We start from the raw sequence: 25,377 nt of genomic DNA on the forward strand, positions 1-25,377 counted from the left end.
ATAGTGGACACCCAATAAATATTTGTTGGATGAACATGTGCTTAATACTTTTTTTTTTTTTTTTTTTTTTCTGGTACGCGGGCCCCTCACCGCTGTGGCCTCTCCCGTTGCGGAGCACAGGCTCCGGACGCACAGGCCCAGTGGCCACGGCTCACGGGCCCAGCCGCTCCGTGGCATGTGGAATCCCCCCAGACCGGGGCACGAACCCATGTCCCCTGCATCGGCATGCGGACTCCCAACCACTGCGCCACCAGGGAAGCCCTTAATACATATTTTTTTTTTTTTTTTTTTTTTTTTTTTTGCGATATGCGGGCCTCTCACTGTTGTGGCCTCTCCCGCTGCGGAGCACAGGCTCCGGACGCGCAGGCCCAGCGGCCATGGCTCACGGGCCCAGCCGCTCCGCGGCATGTGGGATCCTCCCGGACCGGGGCACGAACCCGTGTCCCCTGCATCGGCAGGCGGACTCTCAACCACTGCGCCACCAGGGAAGCCCAATACATATTTTTAAATGATAATTTTGAGAAGGTATTTGATGAGTATGAATATGTCAGTAGGAATATATTGTGGGCTAAAATAAGTGCATACTTTAAGATGTATTTTGTATAACATGTCAAGATTTAAAGGAAAATGCAGTTTTTCTATACCTTATTTTACTTACACCTTTTTATCCTAAAAAAAAAATCTAGCATTTTACTCTATAGAGGATACTACCTGAAAGGAAAGTGAATTATCTCCTATCACTTAACTCCTTATAACCATAGCAGAGTACCTCACTTTGCTTCAATCTCTGTGTTTATTTAACTTGGAGAATAATAAAGTATAACCTCTTTCTAGAGGTACTCTCAGAAGAGCAAGTCTTTCCAGTAACTGGGGTGTCATTTATCCAAAGAAGCAATAATATATTACCTATTACCTTAGAGAGGTAAAGCCTTTGTAAACATACTAAAGGATGAAGACTGTTTCAAGCTCTGGTGAGAGTTGAGTGTAACTTTGTAGAAAACAAACATGAAAGGCCTTTAGAGAGACAGACTCATAATATTTCAGGGATGACTGTAAATCCATGCAAAGGTATTGTGCCACTTCCTACTGTGTGAAGCAAAATATGAAAATTGTTTACAGTATACAAAGGAGAATTGTCCATATTCTGTGCTGTAAATCAGGTGGTAATGGGTTACTGCCCATGGGTATTCACTGCCCAAACTTTGAAGAAAATATCTGTTACGGAAAGATTTCAGGGTCATAGGGTTCCTGTTTTTGTTTTCACTTGTACTCAGAAAGAGAAGTGCTACTTCATTGAACTGTTCAATATATTTAACCTCGCTTTGCAATGTGAAGCCACTCTGGAGGGGACTTTATTTTTAATCTATTTTTATTTAGCATTTAGCATTTACTTTTATGTACTTGTTCCATATTTGAAATTGCTATAAAAATACTACTTGGTAGTGAGCAGTTCAAAAAAAGATGCATTTATGCTTAAACTTGAACCATCCAAGCACTTTCATTTATAAGACTAAAAATTGTTAATGTGTTGGCCTCCTTTTATATTACATAAATATTTAATTTATTTATTCATTATTTTTTTGGAGGTAGCTTATTAACTTTTTTTTCTTTTTTAACATCTTTATAGGAGTATAACTGCTTTACAATGGTGCATTAGTTTCCGCTGTACAACAAAGTGAATCAGCTATACATATACATATATCTGCATATCCCCTCCCTCTTGTGTCTCCCTCCCACCCTCCCTATCACACCCCTCTAGGTGTACATAAAGTACCTAGCTGATCTCCCTGTGCTATGCAGCCGCTTCCCACTAGCTATCTATTTTACATTTGGTAGTTTATATATGTCCATGCCATTCTCTCACTTCGTCCCAGCTGACCCTTCCACCTCCCTGTGTCCTCAAGTCCATTCTCTACATCTGCGTCTTTATTCCTGTCTTGCCTCTAGGTTCTTCAGAACCACTTTTTTTTTTTTTTTAAGATTCCATATATATGTGTTAGCATACAGTATTTGTCTTTCTCTTTCTGACTTACTTCACTCTGTATGACAGACTCTAGGTCCCTCCACCTCACTACAAATAACTCAGTTTCGTTTCTTTATATGGCTGAGTAATATTCCATTGTATATATGTGCCACATCTTCTTTATCCATTCATCTGTCGATGGACACTTAGCTTGCTTCCATGTCCTGGCTACTGTAAATAGAGCTGCAATGAACACTGTGGTACATGACTCTTTGAATTATGGTTTTCTCAGGGTATATGCCCAGTAGTGGGATTGCTGGGTCATATGGTAGTTCTATTTTTAGTTTTTTAAGGAACCTCCATACTGTTCTCCATAGTGGCTGTATCACTTTACATTCCCACCAGCAGTGCAAGAGGGTTCCCTTTTCTCCACACCCACTCTAGCATTTAAGGTTTGTAGAGTTTTTGATGATGGCCATTCTGACCAGTGTGAGGTGACACCTCATTGTAGTTTTGATTTGCATTTCTTTAATGACAAGTGATGTTTAACAACCTTTCATGTATTTTGTTGTCCATCTGTATATCTTCTTCGGAGAAATGTCTATTTAGGTCTTCTGCCCATTTTTGGATTGGGTTTTTGTTTTTTTGATATTGAGCTGCATGAGCTGCTTGTAAATTTTGGAGATTAATCTGTTGTCAGTTGCTTCATTTGCAAATATTTTCTCCCATTCTCAGGGCTGTCTTTTCATCTCGTTTATGGTTTCTTTTGCTGTGCAAACGCTTTTAAGTTTCATTAGGTCCCATTTGTTTATGTTTGTTTTTATTTCCATTTCTCTAGGAGGTAGGTCCAAAAGGATCTTGCTGTGATTAATGTCATAGAGTGTTCTGCCTATGTTATCCTAAGAGTTTAATAGTGTCTGGCCTTACATTTAGGTCTTTAATCCATTTTGAGTTTATTTTTGTGTATGGTGTTAGGGAGTGTTCTAACTTCATTCTTTTACTTGTAGCTGTCCAGTTTTCCCAGCACCACTTATTGAAGAGGCTGTTTTTTCTCCATGGTATATTCTTGCCTTCTTTGTCAAAGATAAGGTGACCATATGTGCATAGGTTTATCTCTTGGCTTTCTATCCTGTTCCCTTGATCTATATTTCTGTTTTTGTGCCAATACCATACTGTCTTGATTACTGTAGCTTTGTAGTATACTCTGAAGTCAGGGAGCCTGATTCCTCCATCTCCGTTTTTCTTTCTCAAGATTGCTTTGGCTATTCAGGGTCTTTGTGTTTCTATGCAAAATGTGAAATGTTTTGTTCTAGTTCTGTGAAAAATGCCATTTGTAATTTGATAGGGATTGTGTTGAATCAGTAGATTCCTTTGGGCAGTATAGTCATTTTCACAATGTTGATTCTTCCAATTCAAGAACATGGTATATCTCTCCATCTGTTTGTATCATCTTTAATTTATTTCATCAGTGTCTTATAGGTTTCTGCATACAGGTCTTTTGTCTCCCTAGGTAGGTTTATTCCTAGGTATTTTATTCTTTTTGTTGCAATGGTAAAAGGGAGCGTTTCCTTAATTTTTCTTTCAGATTTTTCATCATTAGTATATAGGAATGCAAGAGTTTTCTGTGCATTTTTTGTATCCTGCTACTTTACCAAATTCATTGATGAGTGCTAGTAGTTTTCTGGTAGCATCTTTAGGATTCTCTATGAATAGTATCATGTTATCTGCAAACAGTGACAGTTTTACTTCTTTTTTTCTGATTGGATCCCATTTATTTCTTTTCCTTCTCTGATTGCTGTGGCTAAAACTTCCAAAACTATATTGAATAATAGTCGTGGGAGTGGGCAACCTTGTTTTGTTCCTGGTCTTAGTGGAAATGGTTTCATTTTTTCACCATTGAGAATGATGTTGGCTGTGTGTTTGTCATATATATGGCCTTTATTATTTTGATATAAGTTCCCTCTATTCCTACTTTCTGGAGAATTTTTATCATAATTGGGTGTTGAATTCTCTTGAAAGCTTTTTCTGCATCTATTTAGAGGATCATATGGTTTTTCTCTTTCAGTTTATTAATATGGTTTATCACATTGATTGATTTGTGTATATTGAAGAATCCTTGCATTCCTGGGATAATCCCCACTTGATCATGGAGTATGATCCTTTTAATGTGCTTTTGGATTCTGTTTGTTAGTATTTGTTGAGGATTTTTCCATCTATGTTCAACAGTGATATTGGCCTGTAGTTTTCTTTTTTTTGTGACATCTTTGCTTTTGGTATCAGGGGGATGGTGGCCTCATAGAATGAGTTTGGGAGTGTTCCTCCCTCAGCTATATTCTGGAAGATTTTGAGAAGGACAGATGTTAGCTCTTCTCTAAATGTTTGATAGAATTTGCCTGTGAAGCCATCAGGTCCTGGGCTTTTGTTTGTTGGAAGATTTTTAATCACCATTTCAATTTCAGTGCTTGTGATTGGTCTTTTCATATTTTCTGTTTCTTCCTGGTTCAGTCTTGGAAGGTTGTGTTTTTCTAAGAATTTATCCATTTCTTTCAGGTTGTGCATTTTATTGGCATATAGTTGCTTGTAGTAATCTCTCATGATCCTTTTTGTATTTCTGCAGTTTCAGTTGTTACTCCTCCTTTTTCATTTCTAATTCTGTTGATGTGAGTCTTCTCCATTTTTTTCTTGATGTGTCTGGCTAATAGTTTATGAATTTTGTTTATCTTCTCAAAGAACGAGCTTTTAGTTTTATTGATGTTTGTTATTGTTTTCTTCATTTCTTTTTCATTTATTTCTGATGTTATCTTTATGATTTGTTACCTTCTGCTAACTTTGGGTTTTTTTTTTTGTTCTTCCTCTAATTGCTTTAGGTGTAAGGTTAGGTTGTTTATTTGAGGTGTTTCTTGTTTCTTGCGGTAGGATTGTATTGCTATAAACTTCCCTCTTAGAACTGCTTTTGCTGCATCCCGTAGGTTTTGGTTCGTCCTATTTTCACTGTCATTTTTTTCTAGGTATTTTTTGATTTCCTCTTTGATTTCTTCACTGATCACTTGGTTATTTAGTAGTGTATTGTGTAGCCTCCAAGTGTTTGTATTTTTTCCAGTTTTCTTCCTTTAATTGATATCTAGTCTTACAGTGTTGTGGCTGGAAAAGATACTTGATTCAATTTCAATTTTCTTAAATTTACCAAGGCTTTATTTGTGACCCAAGATATGATCTATCCTGGAGAATTTTCCATGAACACTTGAGAAGAAAATGTATTTTGTTGTTTTTGGATGGAATGTCCTATACATATCAATTAAGTCATCTTGTTTAATGTGTCCTTTAAAGCTTGTGTTTCCTTATTTATTTTCATTTTGGATGATCTGTCCATTGGTGAAAGTTGGGTGTTAAAGTCCCCTACTGTTATTGTGTTCCTGTCAATTTCCCCTTTTATGGCTGTTAGCATTTTCCTCATGTATTGAGGTGCTCTAAGTTGCGTGCATATTTACAATTGTTATATCTTCTTCTTGGGTTGATCCCTTGATCATTATGTAGTGTCTTTCTTTGTCTGTTATAATAGTCTTTATTTTAAACCTATTTTGTCTGATATGAGAATTTCTACTCCAGCTTTCTTTTGATTTCCATTTGCATGGAATATCTTTTCCCATCTCCTCACTTTCAGTCTGTATGTGTCCCTAGGTCTGAAGTGGGTCTCTTGTAGACAGCATATATATATATGTGTGTCTTGTATCCATTCAACCAGTCTGTATCTTTTGGTTTGAGCATTTAATCCATGTAAATTTAAGGTAGTTATCGATATGTGTGTTCCTATTACCATTTCTTAATTGTTTTGGGGTGTTATCGTAGGTCTTTTCCGTCTGTTGTGTTTCCTGCCTATAGAAGTTCCTTTAGCATTTGTTGTGAAGCTGGTTTGGTGGTGCTGAATTCTTAGCTTTTGTTTGTCTGTAAAGGCTTTAATTTCTCCAATGAATCTGAATGAGATACTTGCTGGGTAGAGTCATCTTGGTAGTAGGTTTTTCCCTTTCATCATTTTAAGTATATCCTGCTACTCCTTTCTGGCTTGCAGAGTTTCTGCTGAAATATCAGCTGTTAACCTTATGGGGATTCCCTTGTATGTTATTTGTTGCTTTTCCCTTGCTGCTTTAATATTTTTTCTTTGTATTTAATTTTTGATGGTTTGATTAATATGTGTCTTGGTGTGTTTCTCCTTGGTGTGTTTCTCCTTTCATCCGGTATGGGACTCTCTGTGCTTCCTGGACTTGATTTACTATTTCCTTTCCCATATTAGGGAAGTTTTCAACTGTAATCTCTTGAGATACTTTTTCAGTCCCTTTTTTTCCTCTTCTTCTTCTGGGACCCCTATAATTCGAATATTCATGCATTTAATATTGTACCAGAGGTCTCTGAGATTGTCCTCAATTCTTTTCATTCTTTTTTCTTTATTCCGCTCTGTGGTAATTATTTCCACTATTTTATCTTGCAGGGCACTTATCCATTCTTCTGCCTCAGTTATTCGGTTATTGATTCCTTCTAGAGCATTTTAAATTTCATTTCTTATGTTGTTCATTACTTTTTGCTCTTAAGTTCTTCTAGGTCCTTGTTAAACATTTCTTGTATTTTCTCCATTCTGTTTCCAAGACTTTGGTTCATGTTTACTATCATTACTCTGAATTATTTTCCAGGTAGACTGCCTATTTCTTGTTTATTTATTTGGTCTGGTCGGTTTTAACCTGCTCCTTCATCTGCTGTGTATTTCTCTGTCTTTTCATTTTGCTTAATTTTCTGTGTTTGGAGTGTCCTTTTCACAGTGTGCAGGTTTGTAGTTCACGTTGTTTTTTGTGTCTGCCCCCCATGGGTAAAGTTGGTTCAGTGGGTTGTGTAGGCTTCTTGGTGGAGGGGACTGGTGCCTGTGTTCTGGTGGATGAGGGTGGATCTTGTCTTTCTAGTGGGCAGGACCACGTCTGGCTGTGTGTTTTGGGGTGTCTGTGACTTTATTATGATTTTAGGCATCCTCTCTGCTCATGGGTGGGGTTGTGTTGCTGTCTTACTAGTTGTTTGGCATAGGGTGTCCAGCAGTGGAGCTCGCTGGTTGTTGAGTGGAGCTGGGCCTTAGTGTTGAGATGAAGATCTCTGGGAGACATTTCACCAATTGATATTACCTGGAGCTGAGAGGTCTCTGGTAGACCAATGTCCTGATCTCGGTTTCTATCTCAGAGGCTCAGGCCTGACACCTGTCTGGAGCACCAAGACCTTGTGAGACATATGGCTCAGAAGAAAAGGGAGGGGAAAAAAAGAAAGAAAGAAAGAAGTAAAATAAAATAAAATAAAGTTATTAAAGTAAAAAATTTAAAATATTTTTTCAAAAACAATTAAGAAGAGAGCAACCAAACCAAAAAACAAATCTACCAATGATAAGAAGTGCTAAAAAGTATACTAAAAAACCCCCCCAGAAACAAAAAATGGACAGACAGAACCCTAAGACAAATGATTAAAGCAAAGTTATACAGATATATCACACAAAGAAGCATACACATACACACTCACAAAAAGGGAAAAAGGAAAAAATATATATATAAAAAGATAAAAAAGAATGGAAGAGAGCAATCAAATCAATAAACAAATCTACCAGTGATAATAAGCTCTAAATACTAAACTAAGTTATACGTAAAACCAGAAGCAAATTAGATACAGAAAGGAAACTCCAAGTCTACAGTTGCTCCCAAAGTCCACCTCCTCAATCTGGGATGATTCGTTTCTATTTAGGTATTCCAGAAATGCAGGGTACAGCAAGTTGATTGTGGAGATTTAATCTGCTGCTCCTGAGACTGCTGGGAGAGATTTCCCTTTCTCTTCTTTGTTCAAACAGCTCCCTGGGCTCAGCTTTGGATTTGGACCCGTCTCTGCGTGTAGGTCACCTGAGGGCCTCTGTTCTTCGCTCAGACAGCACAGGGTTAAAGGAGCAGCCGCTTCGGGGACTCTGGCTCACTCAGGCTGGGGGGAGGGAGGGGTACTGAATGCGGGACGAGCCTGCAGCGGCAGAGGCCAGCGTGACATTACAGCAGCCTCTGGTGTTCCATGTGTTCTCCCGGGGAAGTTGTCCCTGGATCCCAGGACCCCGGCAGTGGCGGGCTGCACAGCCTCCCGGGAGGGGCGGTGTGGATAGTGATCTGTGCTCGCACACAGGCTTCTTGGTGGTGGCAACAGCAGCCTTAGCATCTCATGCCCGTCTCTGGGGTCCGTGCTGATAGCCCCAGCTTGTGCCTAGCTCTGGAGCTCGTTTACGCGGTGCTCTGAATCCCCTCTCCTCACGCATCCCGAAACAATGGTCTCTTGCCTCTTCGGCAGCTCCAGACCTTTCCCCGGACTCCCTCCCAGCTAGCTGTGGTGCACTAGCCCCCTTCAGGCTGCGTTCACGCCGCCAACCCAAGTCCTCTCCCTGGGATCCGATCTCTGAAGCCCGAGCCTCAGCTCCCAGCCCCCGCCTGCCCCGGCAGGTGAGCAGACAAGTCTCTCGGGCTGGTGAGTGCTGGTCAGCCCCGATCCTCTGTGCGCGAATCTCTCCTCTTTCCCTTTCGCGCCCCTGTTGCTGCGCTCTCCTCCGTGGCTCTGAAGCTCCCCCCCTCCGCCACCCGCAGTCTCCACCCAGGAAGGGGCTCCTAGTGTGTGGAAACATTTCCTCCTTCACAGCTCCCTCTCAGAGGTGCAGGTCCCGTCCCTATTCTTTTGTCTCTGTTTTTTCTTTTTTCTTTTGCCCTACCCAGGTACGTGGGGAGTTTCTTGCCTTTTGGGAGGTCTGAGGTCTTCTGCCAGCATTCAGTGGGTGTTCTGTAGGAGTTGTTCCACGTGTAGATTTATTTGTGATGTATTTGTGGGGAGGAAGGTGATCTCCACGTCTCACTTCTCATCCACCTGTAAGGTCCTCTCCATATCTGGTGGAGTCTTTTTAAGCTCTATTTGGGTCTTGTGTTTTCACCCTTATCATTTGGCACTGTATTAAGATGTTTTACTAGTTTAGATTGTGTGGATTAAGACCTGAGTTGTCTTGTGAAATTATCAGAATTCAAAGCCATAAGGTCTCAAAATGAGGAGATTTATGATATCTATTTAATACTTAAGTAAGCATGCTTTAGGTAAACTGAGTTACATGGTTTGTATATCTTATGGCTTCCCACCACTGCTTTCTGAATTAAATTTTTAAAATTTTTATTTTTTAATTGAAGTATATTTAATTTACAATGTTGTGTTAGTTTCAGTTGTACAGCAAAGTGATTCAGTTACACATATATGTTATATATATATATATATTCTTTTTTGTATTCTTTTTCATTATAGGTTATTACAAGATATTGAATATAGTTCCCTGGCTATACAGTAGGTCCTTGCTGTTTATATATTTTATATATAATAGTGTGTATATGTTAATCCCAACCTCCTAATTTATCTGCCCCCTGTTGTGCTATCCCATTTGGTAGCAATAAGTTTGTTTTCTATATCTGTGAGTCTATATCTGTTTTGTAAATAAGTTCATTTGTATCATTTTTTAGATTCCACACATAAGTGATATCATATGATATTTGTCTTTCTCTTTCTGGCTTACTTCACTTAATATGATAATCTCTAGGTCCATCCATGTTGCTACAAATGGTATTATTTCATTCTTTTTAATGGCTGAGTAACATTCTTTTGTACATATGTACTACATTCTCTTTATCCATTCATCTGTTGGTGGACACTTAGGTTGCTTCCATGTCTTGACTATTGTAAATAGTGCTGCAGTGAACCTTGGGGTATATGTATCTTTTCGAATTATGGTTTCCTCCAGGTACATGCCCAGTAGTGGGATTGCTGGGTCATATGGTAGTTCTATTTTTAGTTTCTTAAGGAACCTCCATACTGTTCTTCATAGTGGCTGAACCAATTTACATTCCCACGAACAATGTAAGAGGATTCCTTTTTCTCCACACCCTCTCCAGCATTTATTATTTGGAGACTTTTTAATGATGGCCATTTGGATTGGTGTGAAGTGACCCCACTCACTTTAATACACTTCTTATTTTAAAATAATTTAAAATTTAGATTTATAGGGAAGTTGCAAAGATGGTATAGACAATTCCTATATACGTCTCCTCCAGTTTTCCAACTTTTAACATTTTCCACAACCATGGTCCACTTAATGAAAACTAAGAAACCATTAGCATTACTGCATTGCTATAAACTGAACTCCAGGCTTTATTGGCACTTCACAGGCTTTTCCCCTAGTTTCCCCTTTGTAGTCCAGGATCCTATCCAGGATACTGCGTCCTGTTTAGTGTTTCGTTGGTCTCTGCTGGGTTGTGACAGTGTCTCAATCTTTCCTTGTTTTCGTAACTTAACAGTTTTGAGGAGTACTACTCAGCTCTTTTGTAGGATGCCTCTCAGTTTGGGTTTGTCTGGTGTTCTCATGAGGAACACTGCAGAGGGCAAGTGCCCTTCCCATCATGTCCCCACAGGGGTCTCTTCGATCAACATGATTTCATCACAGCTCATGTTCATCGGGGCATCTGGAAAGGGGCCTGCTCACCATGTCTTTCCACCCTCAGGGAAAGTTGCCTTTCCCTGCCCTTCCCATACTCTTTTCTTTGGAAGTGTTAAATTTCAACCAACACTCTAGGCTCCCTACCTATTTTTAATGATTCAGGGAATATATGGAGGAAATTTCCTTGTTGCTTCCATTGAAGAGAATTTTAATAATAGTTACCATTTCTTCTCTGCTTTCTATATTCAATCCACTATACTAAACATGGTATATCCATTGTTTCTCTTAGTATGACAGACCTATCAAATAGAGGTTATTATTTCATCTTACAGATGTGGAAACTAGAGTGAAGGATGAAGCAATTTGGCAAGGTCACAGAGAACGAGGGCGTGAACCAGGTCTGCTGGGCGCTACAGCCCTTGCTGCGAACCGTTAGGCTATATAGCCTCCCTGATAGACACCCCAAACCTCACCAAATTTGGCCATGAGAAATTTATGCATACTCTTTGTTCTGGCTTCTTGGTTCCCTCTATATGCAACGATTCATATTTGGGGCAAGTATTTGTATATCAAAAAGTTTATATAACTTGAAAATTCACCTTTTCTAGAGACTATTTCCATGACAAGTACTGTGCAATCATATATATGAGATAAATGTGGGTTAAGGGTGTAACAAAGCAGCTATATACAAGTGCATGAATATTAAATTATGGTTGTTGAATCTCGTTCATCAGTTAAAAGTTCTTTAACCATCAATGGAATATTTGTGTTGGTTAGAGAAATCAGCAGCAATGACAGATATAGAAGAACTGTGACTCATCTTCAGCAAGCCAAGGATCCCCAGACTCTTGGGGTGGGGCTTAAGCATCACTGATTGATTTTTCTGACACTAGTCTTGGGTCATAAAACAACAATTACCACCTCAAAACTAGTGTTTTTACTAATCACTTTTTAAGTTAAAACAAAATATTTTACTTGAGAATTTCAGAATTCTTCCTGAGATTATTAAAGGTAGTCTAATTATACAGCTATACAGAAACAAAGCTGGAAATTTCTGTTTAAGTGATTCCTACTTTCTGTTGAAATGCCAGACAGATTTCTCTCCTGTAATTGATAGTGTGTGTGTGGGAATTGTTTTGCTTTCTGATTCATCCTTAATTCCTCTTCATTCCACAACACACCCTTTATGTAATCAATTACCAAGTGCTATTGATTGTAACTAACTGTCTAAATACCCTCCCTCCTCCACCGCTTTTGCACTAGTTTAGGTTGTCTTCTTCCATTTCTTTAGCAAATGCTGCAACTCACTACCTGGTCTTCCTACTACTACTCTTTCTTTTTTCTCTTATGAGAGCTATCTTGATCATGGGGCATTTTTTCTTAAAAGATCCAGTGCCTTCCTGTCACATGCAAAATTGATATTCAAAGATATAATGCCAAGTTGTTTAAAAACTTGAGACCTGTCCAATGGTTCTACCTTAATCCAGCAAATGCTCTCTTGGGATCTTATACTCCCACAATATTGAATCTAGTTTAGTTCAAATAAAATCTTGTTTTATTTTTCTATGACTTTTCACATGCTGTTCTCTTGTGTGAAATGTCTTCTAGTGTCCTCTATGAAATAGTAAGTATTTAAGTTGTGTATTTAAGTTGTCGCACCCTTAAAAACTTTGTAATTATTTTTAAGTATACATACCACTCTGTACATTTCTTGAGACCAGGAATCATGAGATATTTTATTTGTGTTCACTATTTCTGTGACAGTGCTGGGCATGTCAAGTAGAAGTTCAATAAATATTAAATTGAATTGGAATGTATAATATGTGCAATGCATATACTTAATTGATGTGTGAATCTGCTAAAATTTCTTGATTTGAAAAGATTTCATAGAGAAGACAGAAGAAGGGGATTGTAAAGGAGAGAAAGAAAAATTTAGAAAACATAGGAACCAGGTGGTTTATGTAGCATGTGAAAAAATATATAGTCTAGACTTGGGACAGCAAATAGATTCTACTTGTAGTATTGACTCTAGTGAGTTGGTTGTAGCTGAGCCACATGTGAGAAGAATGTTGAGTCTATGGCAGGATTCAGAAGGAAAGAGAGATACAGTTGATTTGTAATGCTGCCAGGTCACAGGAAGAAGGATGGGGGCACTGAGCTTTGAATTGGTTGAGTTGCATCTGGAGCAGTAATTCTCAGGCTCTTTTGTTGGGGAACATGCATTGACATGGGAAATTTACATGTTTGGATCGAGGCAAAAATAAGAGTCTTTTCAAGCTACTCCCTTCCTTGTTGCTTAAATTCTCGTAATTGATCATGACACCAGAGTGACATGACATCAGGTTGAGAATTGCTGGTTTTTAGCAATGACTTCCAACTCTGGGCCTTAGATTCCTGAAGGACCCTTGCAAGGGTCCTTCATGTTTACAGGCACGAGAAACATTCTGTTAATTTTTAAATAATATCATTTGATCATATGTACTGTAATTAAAAAATTTATATATCAGAATTGTACTCTTAATAAAAATAACATTTATATAAACAGTTTATTAAGTGTATAGTAGCTTCTTGTCATTATGGGTTTTTTTTGATTAATGACCACTAAAATATTTTTACTGTCATATAGGAACACATGATATTTTTTCATTTTCAAATGGTTTCTTATACACAAAAACAATGAAAATAATTGTTTAAGAAAAGACAGTGAATCAAATTTGACTTTCATGGGTGTTGTTAAAGAAAAGTGATGGGATGGTCGAATGATTAGTTAGTTAGGAGAAAGAATTAATATATAGTATATTAATATATATTAATATATATATAGTATCCCGAATCTTACAAGATTAGTAGGAGATTTTAGGGAGGGGTAACATTGTATAGCAACACATATGAAAACCAGTTTGCCAGTAGAGTTTGAAATGGTTACAAAATACACATACTCTTGATTTCATTATCATAAAAACATGGAAAAAAGTTAGTTATAATATTACTGTGATTTCATGGCCGCTGTTGTTCAGTGATTCTAAGATGTGCATATAATACACATTTTAACATTTCTGAAATTGATATGCAAACTTGCAGTTGCTATTGGCCAGTTGGAAGTTGAGATACAGTTTTTATTGCCTTTACATTGGTAGACTGAGTTACGGCATGTGTCACTCCTGGGGGCATCACAGTACAACTGCACCATCTTGGCAGTTTATAACAACCCATGTGAAAACCACTTAAGGGGGAAAATGATTCCTGTGTGTTATCTGGAAACTGTTTATTGACATCTTCTGCTAAGATCAAGAAAGCGTCAGCATCAAAACCTGTAGTGTGGGTGTAAGAAACTTGGAGACAATAGTAGAACTCTCTTTTAAGAACTAATGCTTCATCAATTTCCTTGGTGGAATAGAGGATCATTGTGTATGAAAGAAAAAAAAATCAATCACTTTGAATTGTAAAACATTTCAGAGACTTTAGATTCTGAATATGAAAAAGCTTTAGAAATAATCTTAAGCAATTTATTTTGCATTTATTTTTCAACAGGAGTTGGTAGTAGTCTATGTACAAGTAAATCTAGAAGAGCCTTTTCAATGAGAATTAAATATTCTGAGTGACAAGAAATTACAAGGTCAAAATTTTAAATAGCAGGTGTGGTTTTTCCTTCCTTACTGATACATGAAATAATGGGATATTTATAATTGATGACATCTTCAATTCAATCAAATATGGAAAATCTTTAGTAGCTAGCATTATGTAAACCAGAATAGCTCTTAGTTGATACTTCAGCAAAATTTATATGACAGTCTCAATAGTATTTGTGGAAGGCATGAATGAGTAAATTATAGTAAGTATAAATGACATTAAAATACCTGAGAGAATATAATACATGTAAAGAATCCATGAATCATCAAGGAAATATGTAATTGTATTTTATTGTATATAAACTGGTAATCCAGACATCACTCTTTACAAATCAGATAATTTTGTTACCAAAACAGTGATTCTGTAAACCAGTAGTTTAAAGAAAATTTATTGTGTTTACATTCATAGCACTACAAATAATATGCAGTAAATTATTTTACTTATATGTATGGATAATCCTCTACTTACAGTGGATTTACATCCCAATAAACCCATTGTAAGTTGAATATAGTAAGTTGAAAATGCATTGAATACACCTAACCTACCAAACATCACGGCTTAACCTAACCTACTTTAAACATGCTCAGAACACTTACATTAGCCTATAGTGGGGCAAAATCATTTAGCACAAAGCCTATTTTATAATAAAGTGTTGAATATCTCATGTAATTAATTGAATACTATACTGAAAGTGAAAAAACAGAATGGTCGTCTCGGTCTAGAATGTTTGTGAGTGTATCAATTGTTTACCCTTGTGTTCGCATGGTTGACCTGGAGCTGAACTGCCAGCGTCACTAGAGAGTATGGAACTGCATATCACCAGCCAGGAAAAGATCAAAATTTCAAACTCAGAATTCAAAGTGAGGTTTTTACTGAATGTGTATAGCTGTCTCACCATCAGAAAGTTGAACCATTGTAAGTTGAGGACCATCTGTAAGTGAAAATCTATTACATTAGATCTTCTCTAGAACAGACTTCTTCTATTACTGCAATCCAGGTTTTATCCAAGTGATCAAGAACGTGTTGAATTATAAAATCAGAATGGAAAAGCTGTAACCAATCTTTCACAAATCCATTAAAAAATTGTAATCTGATGACATGCTTTATCTTCAGCAGAGTTTTGAGTTCTTTGATCCTTAATCATAGTCTCAGGGTTACCAAGTTTTTTTTTTTTTTTTTAATTTCAGCTTAAAAATTAGGATAAGTAAACAATGGTAATACTACAGATAATCATCATATTAAAAAAAGTCTACTTAAGATTAACACATGTAAAGGGAAGATACTAGTGACATATCTGAAGCTAAAGTTATTTAGATCTATCTTCTTTGTCCTTGTTTGAAAAATGTGTATATTTCTAGAAGTTAAACAGAAATAGATTTTAAGGATAATTTTTCTTGATCTTTCCTTCATGAGCTATTATATGACAATTTGAGATACTGAGCATAAAATAAATTCTTAACTTTCACAAAAATGAAGTATGAATACTTTTCAAATTATTTTCATTATTTGTCAGCATTTCCTTTTTGAACTATATGATTAAATATTCATTGATGCATTTTATCTTTAAGCCACATAATTGAGATTCTCATTTATAAATTAGCAAAAATTAGGCAAGTAAGTAAGAATATATATATGGAGAGGGGACGTTCTTGAGTTCTTAACTTCTTCTGAAGCAGTCTTTTTCTTTTCCCCAATCATGGTGCTAATTTAATGACATCACAAGAGTTTAAAATAGAGAGGATTAGTTTTTGAACTTTAAGAATGGTTTTGACTTTTGAAAAGCAGTAAGTTAGTAAATCTCAAAAGTTTATATAACATTTTTTGTAATGCAGTATCTTTTTGTTTCAATTGATGAAACTTCAAATAACATAAGAAAGAATAGGTAGGTCTCCTTGATTTTTTTATGTAATCTTAGAGACATCATTATTCATCCATTCATCAAACTTGTACTGAGTGACTGGCCAGCCCCAAGGACAAGTGAAGGTGCCAAGAATGCCTCTGACTTGAGAGTACATTTGTTAGTGGGGAAAATAGATATGCAGATTAATAGTTCCAATCCTTGTGCGAATGCTGTTATAGAGACGTATATGATGTGCGTCAGGACACAGGGAAAGAAAGGTGTGTGTGTGTGCTGAAGGATTTCAGAACAATTTCAGAGAGACGTGAAACAAGACATAAGAGAATTCCATGAAGGCATAGACTTACTAGGAAACAGCAGATCATTTGTTATAGCAGAAGTGTAGACCCCAGTGGTAGATGAGGCTAGAAAGAAAGGCTGGGATTACAGTATAAAGAGCTGAGTGTTTTGATCTTTATATTTATAGTGATGATAAACCACTGAGGTGTGTAACGTGTGGTGTGATACGATCAGATTTTTGAAAGGTCTTTGTAAGAACAGGATTGAGGATGGGGTGGTGGAGAGTGAACAGAGACACGAGGATTTGTAGCCTATGAAAGTCTGGTCAAATGTGGGGGAAGGGAGGTAGACGGCAAGGTTGACTGTTATTGCTTCAATCAGGGGAATGATGGTTTGAACATCATAAAGAAAACACAAAGTCTGTTTTCTTTAATCACTCCCCCAAACTCACTAACTTCCCTCCTGCAACCCCTTGCCTCCTTCCATTACACTAAACTGGCTACATCCATGAAAATATGTTTGCAAGTCAAGCCCAACATTTAAAAATCTGTTTCATAGTGATTATAAAACCCCAGGTAACGACTGATGTATTTCATGTTCATTAAAAAAAAACCTCCAAAATCCAGATATCAAAAAATATAAACCCATCTGTTAAACCACAGAATATCAAGCTACATAGAAATCTGTCCTAAGACCGGGGCATGAGCAAGGCCACCCTTGGGAAGTTCCCAGACCTCCTGGGACTGGTATCAAACAACACCAAGAGTGGGTGTCACTTCATTGTTAGGCTCCCATGCAGAAAGCCCCAGTTACTAGAATTTGTTTTATATAAATGAGGCTTGATATATACGTAGCCAGAAAAATATCTGTAATAAACGAATGAGGACATCAACTTAATTAGGATAAATTGACACAGTTTGTTAAAAAAAAAAAAGAAACAACCCCCCCCCCAAAAAAAAAACAGTATAGCAAATACCAAAAAAAAAAAAAAGGAAAAACAAAACCCCTCAATATCCATAAAGTTTTTTTTTTTTTTTTTTTTTTTTTTTTTCGGTACGCGGGCCTCTCACTGTTGTGGCCTCTCCTGCTGCGGAGCACATGCTTCAGACGCGCAGACTCAGCGGCCATGGCTCACGGGCCCAGCCGCTCCGCGGCACGTGGGATCTTCCCGGGCCGGGACACAAACCCGCGTCCCGTGCATCGGCAGGCGGACTTTCAACCACTGCGCCACCAGGGAAGCCCCATAAGGTATTTTACCTGGAGTAGTCCAAGTCTCAAGCATTCAAGATTTGAGTACTTTTTACCTAATTCTAACAAGTACAGTGAAACAATTTGGATAGTCAAGGAATGATAGAATTTGAAGTAATAGGAAGTAATAGGATTAGTGCATAAGTTTCTTTATTGATGGAGAGCTAAGTTGGTATATACTTCAAAGACAGTCCATTTAGGAATGTTAAGTGATTTCTGAGAATATAATGGTGGAAACTCCTCATGTTTATCATGAGTCTTTCCCAAAGATTTCAAAAGGACTTCCTCAATGAATAGAGCAGGTCTCTAGAAATGTGGTGAAAGGTGAAAATTTCACTGGTACTTACATAATAATATAACTGTGAGGAGAAAATCATGATTATTGAATGGGAGGGAAATCTCTTTTGTGTTTCTTATCTTTTACATTTCATCTGGCTTGATGACTTTCTGTTTTATCTTCACTCACAATTAGTTTGCATTAATTCTGCTTTCACACCTAGACATTGTCATTCTGTGTATTTCCTTTTTAAATTTCTTGTTCATATAGCCACCCGTTTTGTCATACTACTGAATACCACCGTGGTCTGATCTCCACCCTTGGGAAGAACTCCTCTGGGACCCACGGGGCTGTCAGTGAACGTCCTCGGCAACATTTGCTTTCCTTTTTCACTTCATTTCTTGGAATTCATTCCAGTGGATTCACTTTTTCAACCCCTACTAAAAATGCTCATTTTAAAAATTAAAAAATTTATTTTAATCTATTTTAAAGTATTCTAAGTAGCTCTGGCTCTTGTGGTAAGCTTTTTTATGTCTGTCTGTCTTTATCCTGTGCACAGTGACAGTGGCTGCTTCTAAAGTTTGTGAAAACTCAGACCTCAACACCAAGTCTCTTACCTTGAGGATTTGCAACCCAGGATTTCCAACCATACGGGTCATGGATTTAATCTTGCCTGTGACATTTCTCTTTCCTTCCTACACTCACACAACATTTCTTTTTTGATACTCATAAGCTTCCCATAGCAGCCTTAGTTAAAATTGTATTTTTGTTTTTTTTCTGGGCCAGTTTATATTAACAGTTGTAGAGTTCATTTTAGTGTGCTCTGATTTTCAGCTTCTCAGGGAAATATATCACTGTAATCTAATGGTTTAGTAACAAATTTCTAAGAACTTGTTTCCACATGCAAAACCTTACATAATACAGTCAACAAGGAACTATTCTCAAGTGACCTTCTGGAATTCTTATGAAGACAAAGATGCTAGTTTAGTTCTCATGCGGTGCCAGCACCACTGCCATCACAATGATGAAAAAGATGTTTTTCTTTTGCACATCATAAAATGAGAGAGATTGTGCAGATCTCGAAGTTTGAATAAAGGACTACTTCTCATTTAAGTTCTGTGAAGGCTGCACTCATGGTAGCTGGGAAAAATGATGCAGTCTCAACAATGACTTACAGATTTGACTGACTGATTCTAAGGAATGCCTTGGAGTGTGTTCTCTTAATCTATATGCCCAGCAACATGTTTGCTGCTCTGAAACTGAGACCTGTGTTATATAACATGGCTACTCCCTCTTAAATTGTGTTGTCCTTTAGCTTATCCTGGAGGCTCTCCTTTGGAGTGACAGGCAAGGAACTTCATAGTGAAAATGATGACAGGTAGTCCTTGACTACTTGCCCTTAAAATGAGTTCATTTGCCCTGAGGATGGGTTGTTTTTCCCTTGTTTCCATTCCCATGAAATCCTTGTCATATACTTGACTATTGATGGCAGTGACTTTGCAGAACCCCTGACCTGAGTGATACAATGACCCTTAATGTAGACTTCCACTGTTTTGCATTTTATGCAATGTAATTTTATACACACGTATAACATATTTTATAACAATGTATAACATATGCACATAAAAATAATACATAAAGTCATCTAAGATATATTTCCAGGCTCTTTAAGGAGGGATTAAGATTCATGATACCAAAGAATTGCATCAATTTTCTGTGTGCCTCTAGAGCTTTGTACATTTTCTAAAGAAATTTGTTATTCTGAGAAAATAGTTGGAACAAATGATCCATAATTATAAATTAATTGGCACTAAACATTGCTAAAATATGTGAATACATTTATAGGTAGTAGCTAGTTTCAAGGATGTTGAGGGATTGATAAAGGAAAAAAATGACACAGTTCACTGTACAGTAATAGTAATGGTCATGTGGAGGGGGAAACATTTTACTTTTAAAAAATATATATAATGTTGTGTACTGATTCCCTGTGTAGGGGTACCAGATAAAATTCAGGAGGTCCAGTTAAATTTAAATTTCAGATAAACAGTGAATAACTTTTTGTGTGTATGTATGCAATATTTGAGATACATTATACTAAAAAAATTATTCCTTTTTAGTCTGAAATTCAAATGTGACTGGGTGTTCTGTGTTTATATTTCCTAACTCTGGCAACCCTACTCCTGTGCATGTTTATTCACCAGTTAAGAATTATCTCTGATCCCTTGCTGGAAAGTGGCTTGCCTGAGAGATGTGTCTCCAAACATACTGATCATAGGAGTCATGTGTGGGACTTGTGAAACATTTCCAAACCACATTTTATTTACCCAAAACATGATGTCTACGGAGCTACATGCCATTCTCAAGCAAAGGAGTTGAGTCTGACGTCTTCCCGTCTCTGAGTCTTTTTACTGAATTTAGGAAGGCTTTGTCTTCATCGTCAGTTCCACATAGTTTATTATTGTTATTGTTTTCATTATTATGTTGTTTCTAGTATTTGTCCCTTGTCTAATCATTGAATCCAGAGTTTGACCACAACACACAACTCTGCTTGATGACCATGTTGCACGTTGCTACTTATGAGAATAATGTTACAAGGATTATGATGAACTCCCACTTTTGGAAGGGGAGGGGAGACTAAAAAAATGATCACGAATAAGAGTTTACACATATTGGAAAAGGTTTTTATACTTGTATTTTCCAGGTATTCATGCTTTAATTTTATTATATATCAGCTCTTTCCTAAACATATGCATTAAACCAAGGCGACCAAATCCACATGTGTGTACTCACAAAGCTGTATATTTTCTGTTCACTTTATGGGATGAATATTTATTTTTAATCTCAATGGTGTCAGGATATATGGAGAGCTCTACTGAAAATTAACCTTGCTTAAAAATGAATGTGGTTTGGGTGACAAATTATTCCTCTAAGAGAATCAAGGAGAAATTTGATGTGTTATTTCAAAGAGATGAGGCAAAAATTTAAATTTTGTCAGTTAACAGAAAGAGAGAGAGAATGAAAGTTCAATTGTGTTTAAAATAAAAATGACCTGTCATCCAAGAGACTTCATGACACATGTTGAAAGACACTGCCTCTGTCTGTGCTAGCTTTTCCTTATAACTCTATGGTTCTCCACAGAAAACAGAAGACAATAATCGTTAAACAAGTCCTGTCTGGGCTTCCCTGGTGGCGCAGTGGTTGAGAGTCCGCCTACTGATGTGGGGGACGCCGGTTCGTGCCCCGGTTTGGGAGGATCCCACATGCTGCAGAGTGGCTGGGCCCGTGGCCCATGGCCGCTGGACCTGTGCGTCCAGAGCCTGTGCTCCGCAACGGGAGAGGCCGCAGCAGTGAGAGGCCCGCGTACCGCAAAAAAAAAAAGAAAAAAAAAAAAAAAAACAAGTCCTGTCAGGTCATTAGTTTATTAGTTTGTTAAATTAATTTAGGTAAAATGTTTTGTGTTAGTATTTTTTTCATTCCTGATGGAATTATTTGTTAATTATGTAAACTTGCAATAAGTAAGCCCTTAGGAAAAACAAGATAAGTGAAAAATAGAGTTTTATTTTAAGACTAAAACTTAAATTATGTGTATCTTGTTTTTGTTTCCAATGAAATACCTTGCTTTTATTGAATAATATTTCAATGAAATATTATCTCACTTCTTCTGTATTTATTTTATTTGTTTATTATTTTTGGCTGTGTTGGGTCTTTGTTGCTGTGCGCAGGCTTTCTCTAGTTGTGGTGAGCAGGGGCTACTCATCGTTGCGGTGCGCAGGCTTCTCATTGCTGTGGCTTCTCTTGTTGCGGAGCACAGGCTCTAGGTGCACGGGCTTCAGTAGTTGTGGCGCGTGGGCTCAGTAGTTGTGGCTTGCAGGCGCTAGAGCGCAGGTTCAGTAGTTGTGGTGCAAGGGCTTAGTTGCTCCATGACATGTGGGATCTTCCCAGACCAGGGCTCGAACCTGTGTCCCGTGCATTGGCAGGTGGATTCTTAGCCACTGCGCCACCAGGGAAGCCCTCATTTATTCTATATAAGTGAGATAATATATGTATAATACTCAAGGTAAATGATGGACATATATTAAAAACTTAGAGGTTAGATACTGTGGTGTTTTTTATTATTCACATGATGAACTTTCGAATGCAAGTTTCATAAAAATCACACAGCCAGGGCTTATGATTAAAATTTCCCTTTATCTTTTGGGGAGTCCAACACAAGTAGACTGCTCTGCTGAATACTGGGAAAAAAAGTTCTATAGCTGTTTGTTGTCATGATTACAGTTTTTGAAGTATTTTCCTTGTTCTTATTAGTTAAATTTAGATTTCTATATTGTTTTAAAAATATAGAAATTATTTATTGTCACTGTTTTACTTGCATGTTTAAATTAAATTAAAATATTGTCATTGTTTTAGTTACATGTTTACGCCTCCCAAGGAGTGCTGGTAGGGAAGAGATGAGACCAAAGTAGTCTAGTTTGCTACTTTTTATTAGATATTCTGTTGGGAGAGCATTACCATTAAATTTTCACTTTATATAATCTGTGGCCTCAGTTTGGCCTCTTTTAAAAAAATACAGTGAAGATGACACAATTACTGGGATATTCAATTTAAAACGTAAAGTAAAATAGCTTGATTAGTAAATAGCTGTTCAATTTTTAAGCTTTTATTTGGTTATAATGAAATAATAGTTCCTAGTGACATCTCTTATAATTGTCTTTGTTCTGAAGTTCTCACAGTTCTTAAAATTTTAATCATAGATGTGTTCTAGTTCAGCAGGGTCAGGTAATTTTTTTGTTGTAAATAATATTTTGCACTCCCCCCTGAAGTAGTAAAACCACTTTTGTAAAATGAACACTTGCTGAAGAGACGGCAGTTGATTTTATGTATTATTATGTGATCGGTTCATGAAGGAGAAACAGAATCAGCCACCATAAATGAGTATGCATTTTAGCTAAGGTCATTGAAAGAAGCTTCACTTTTTGTAAATTAAAAACCCAAACATATTTGGATGACTTTGTATCTAATTTTCCCATGTTGTATTTGGAAAAGTTGTGCTAAATATATATGTTGTTCTACTCGTTTTACTTCTCACTGTGTATCAAGGAAGGAAAATTGTTGTGATGGTTGAATATCTTTGTGGTTTTGACCCAGTTGTCTTATAACGTAGAGTAGGTAGTTACTGGAGCCAAGCAGGCGTCTGAGAGCCAATAGAGCGTTTCCTGGAAGTCAGAGAGTGGGGCCAGCCTGTTCTTGGTTTTCATGTGTTCCCAAGTGTGTGGAAACTATGTAAAACTATTTAAAAGGTTTTCTTTTTAAAAAAATCTGAATTGGTTTTTCAGCTCCTCCAAAGTGAGTTGCTTGTTTTAAGATACGTAGCGATGACCTGAATACTCAAAGCCTTAGTTACCTAGTTGCCATGATATGTTTTATAAAGGTGTAGGTGTCCAGAAACAGTATAGGACACCCTATTTCCTGTGAGGTTTTTCTACTCCAGTGAATTGAAATAGACCAACTATCTTTTTTTTTTTTTTGTCTTCTTTAGCTTAAGGACTGGAGTAAAGACAAACTGAGTGACCTCCTAATTCTCTTTCCATTTGGTCTACACTTACATATGTATCAGAATACTCGAATGAATTTTCAAAAACATTTCATCCTGCATCACATCCAAACTAATAATGTAGTTTTTTTTTTAACATCTGTGAGGTGATTTGAATAGCCATCCATCCAAAATCTTATTATCTCCTTCCTCAGTTTCAGTATCTTTTATATCCAATTCATTGCTAAGTCTCTCCAATGGAGTTGATTTCAAACATACCACAAATCAATTTTAATTGTTGAAATCAGTTGTCTTTTTAAAATGGCATTCTCTTACTTAACCTCAAGTAGAGTTTGACATTTAGTAACTGTTTGAATCAGAAAATAATTTCTGTTTCTTCTGTTTATAACAAAACAGTTCCTTGCAGAGAAACATAATAATATACTAGACCAAATCAGAATTCAAAATCTTTTAAAAAAATCCTTCTTCCCTTGGTTGCTATGATGTTCCCTGATCCCATCACCCTCCATATACACTCCTGCCTGAATTTTCTCCTATCTTCTTCTACCTGCTTGGTTTTTTTTGGCAACATCTTTTAAGGTTTTTGTTGGTGTGTCTGGACTCCATTATGCTTTTTTCTTTTCTTTCTCTTAAAAATTTTTTTTATTTTTTCGCTGTGCCGTGTGGCATGTGGGATCTTTGTTTCCCCAACCAGGTATCAAACGTGCACCCCCTGCATTGGAAGGGTGGAATCTTAACCACTGGACCACCAGGGAAGTCCCATTCTGCTTTTTTCTTACTGTATAAATCTCTATGGGTTGTCTGACTGCCTACAAAGCCTTCAGTGAGTACACATATATATACTGATGGGTTCTCAAGACTCTCTGGGCTGCTGGCACTGCTCTTACTCCCCTGACCCCCATCTCTTTCTCTGTGTTCTGTCTCTTATTGCGTAGCACCACCTTTCCTCATTTCCCAGGCATCTTCCTTGAGGGCAAGGGTGGAAAAAGATAGACTTTGTGAAGAAAAGATGAGGAATTTCCTCTAAAGTGGCTTATATGTGGTGTGAATGTGGTAGGGAAGGTGTATTTAATATTGAGGAGAGGAAAATCATGACATACTGAACGCAGAGTGGGTAAATGAAATTAATAAATAAAAGAAGTAGGCTTTTGGGATAATACAGACTTTTTCCCCAAGAGTAGAAAGATCAATGGAATAGCATAGAAACAGGAGCAATAAACCCAATTAAAGAAACTAGTATATCGTAAAGGTGGCATTTCAAATTAGTGGAAAGAAATGAATTATTCAAGAAAAGGTGTTGAAACAACTGGCTCACCATTTGGAAAAAGAATAACATTGGTTCATTCCTTGTGACATAAACCAAAATAAACTCCAGATGGATTATAGATTTATATTCAAATATTGAAACCAAATTTATTACACTTGTCAACTTGGCCCAGCAAATAGAAGGCTAGATGTTTTGTTTACAGATTTAGGTACATTTCAGGAACAGATATGAGGCTCTTTAAGGTATAAATTCAGACTTCTGGTTTCCATTTCAAGTTTCTTAAAATTTATTTTTTTCTAATATTATTAGACCCATTATACTAAGTGATTAGATAGTAAGGAAGCCAATGGATAAAACTGGAACAAACATTTCTATTTTTCTATCCTGAGCTCATGCTACCTAACTATAAAGATTTTGGCTGTAATTTTGTACTCCTGAAAATTTCCCTGGTTCTTTTAGAACGAAACTGGTGATGACTAAGAGAATCGTTGAGCAATTATACAGTACTTTGGGGAATGAAGAGAGGACTGAATGGGATGTCTTCTAAAGCTTTTATGTCTCAGGACAATATGGAAAAAATACATTGCTTATAGCCAACCTGAATACTCAGGGGCATCTGGATTCAGTTGTCTCTCAATGTCCTAGTTATTATATTTTTGTCTTTATTGTGGCACATAATCTTCAGGCACATGAGCATCATTTATTGTGTTGCAAAAATATATAACGACCCAGAGTAGTGAGATCAATTACCTGAAATATTCAAGCAGAAGCCTGATTGTGTCATGACTC

The sequence above is a fragment of the Hyperoodon ampullatus genome (assembly GCF_949752795.1).
Source record: "Hyperoodon ampullatus genome assembly, chromosome: 1".
Classification (NCBI taxonomy): Eukaryota; Metazoa; Chordata; class Mammalia; order Artiodactyla; family Ziphiidae; genus Hyperoodon; species Hyperoodon ampullatus.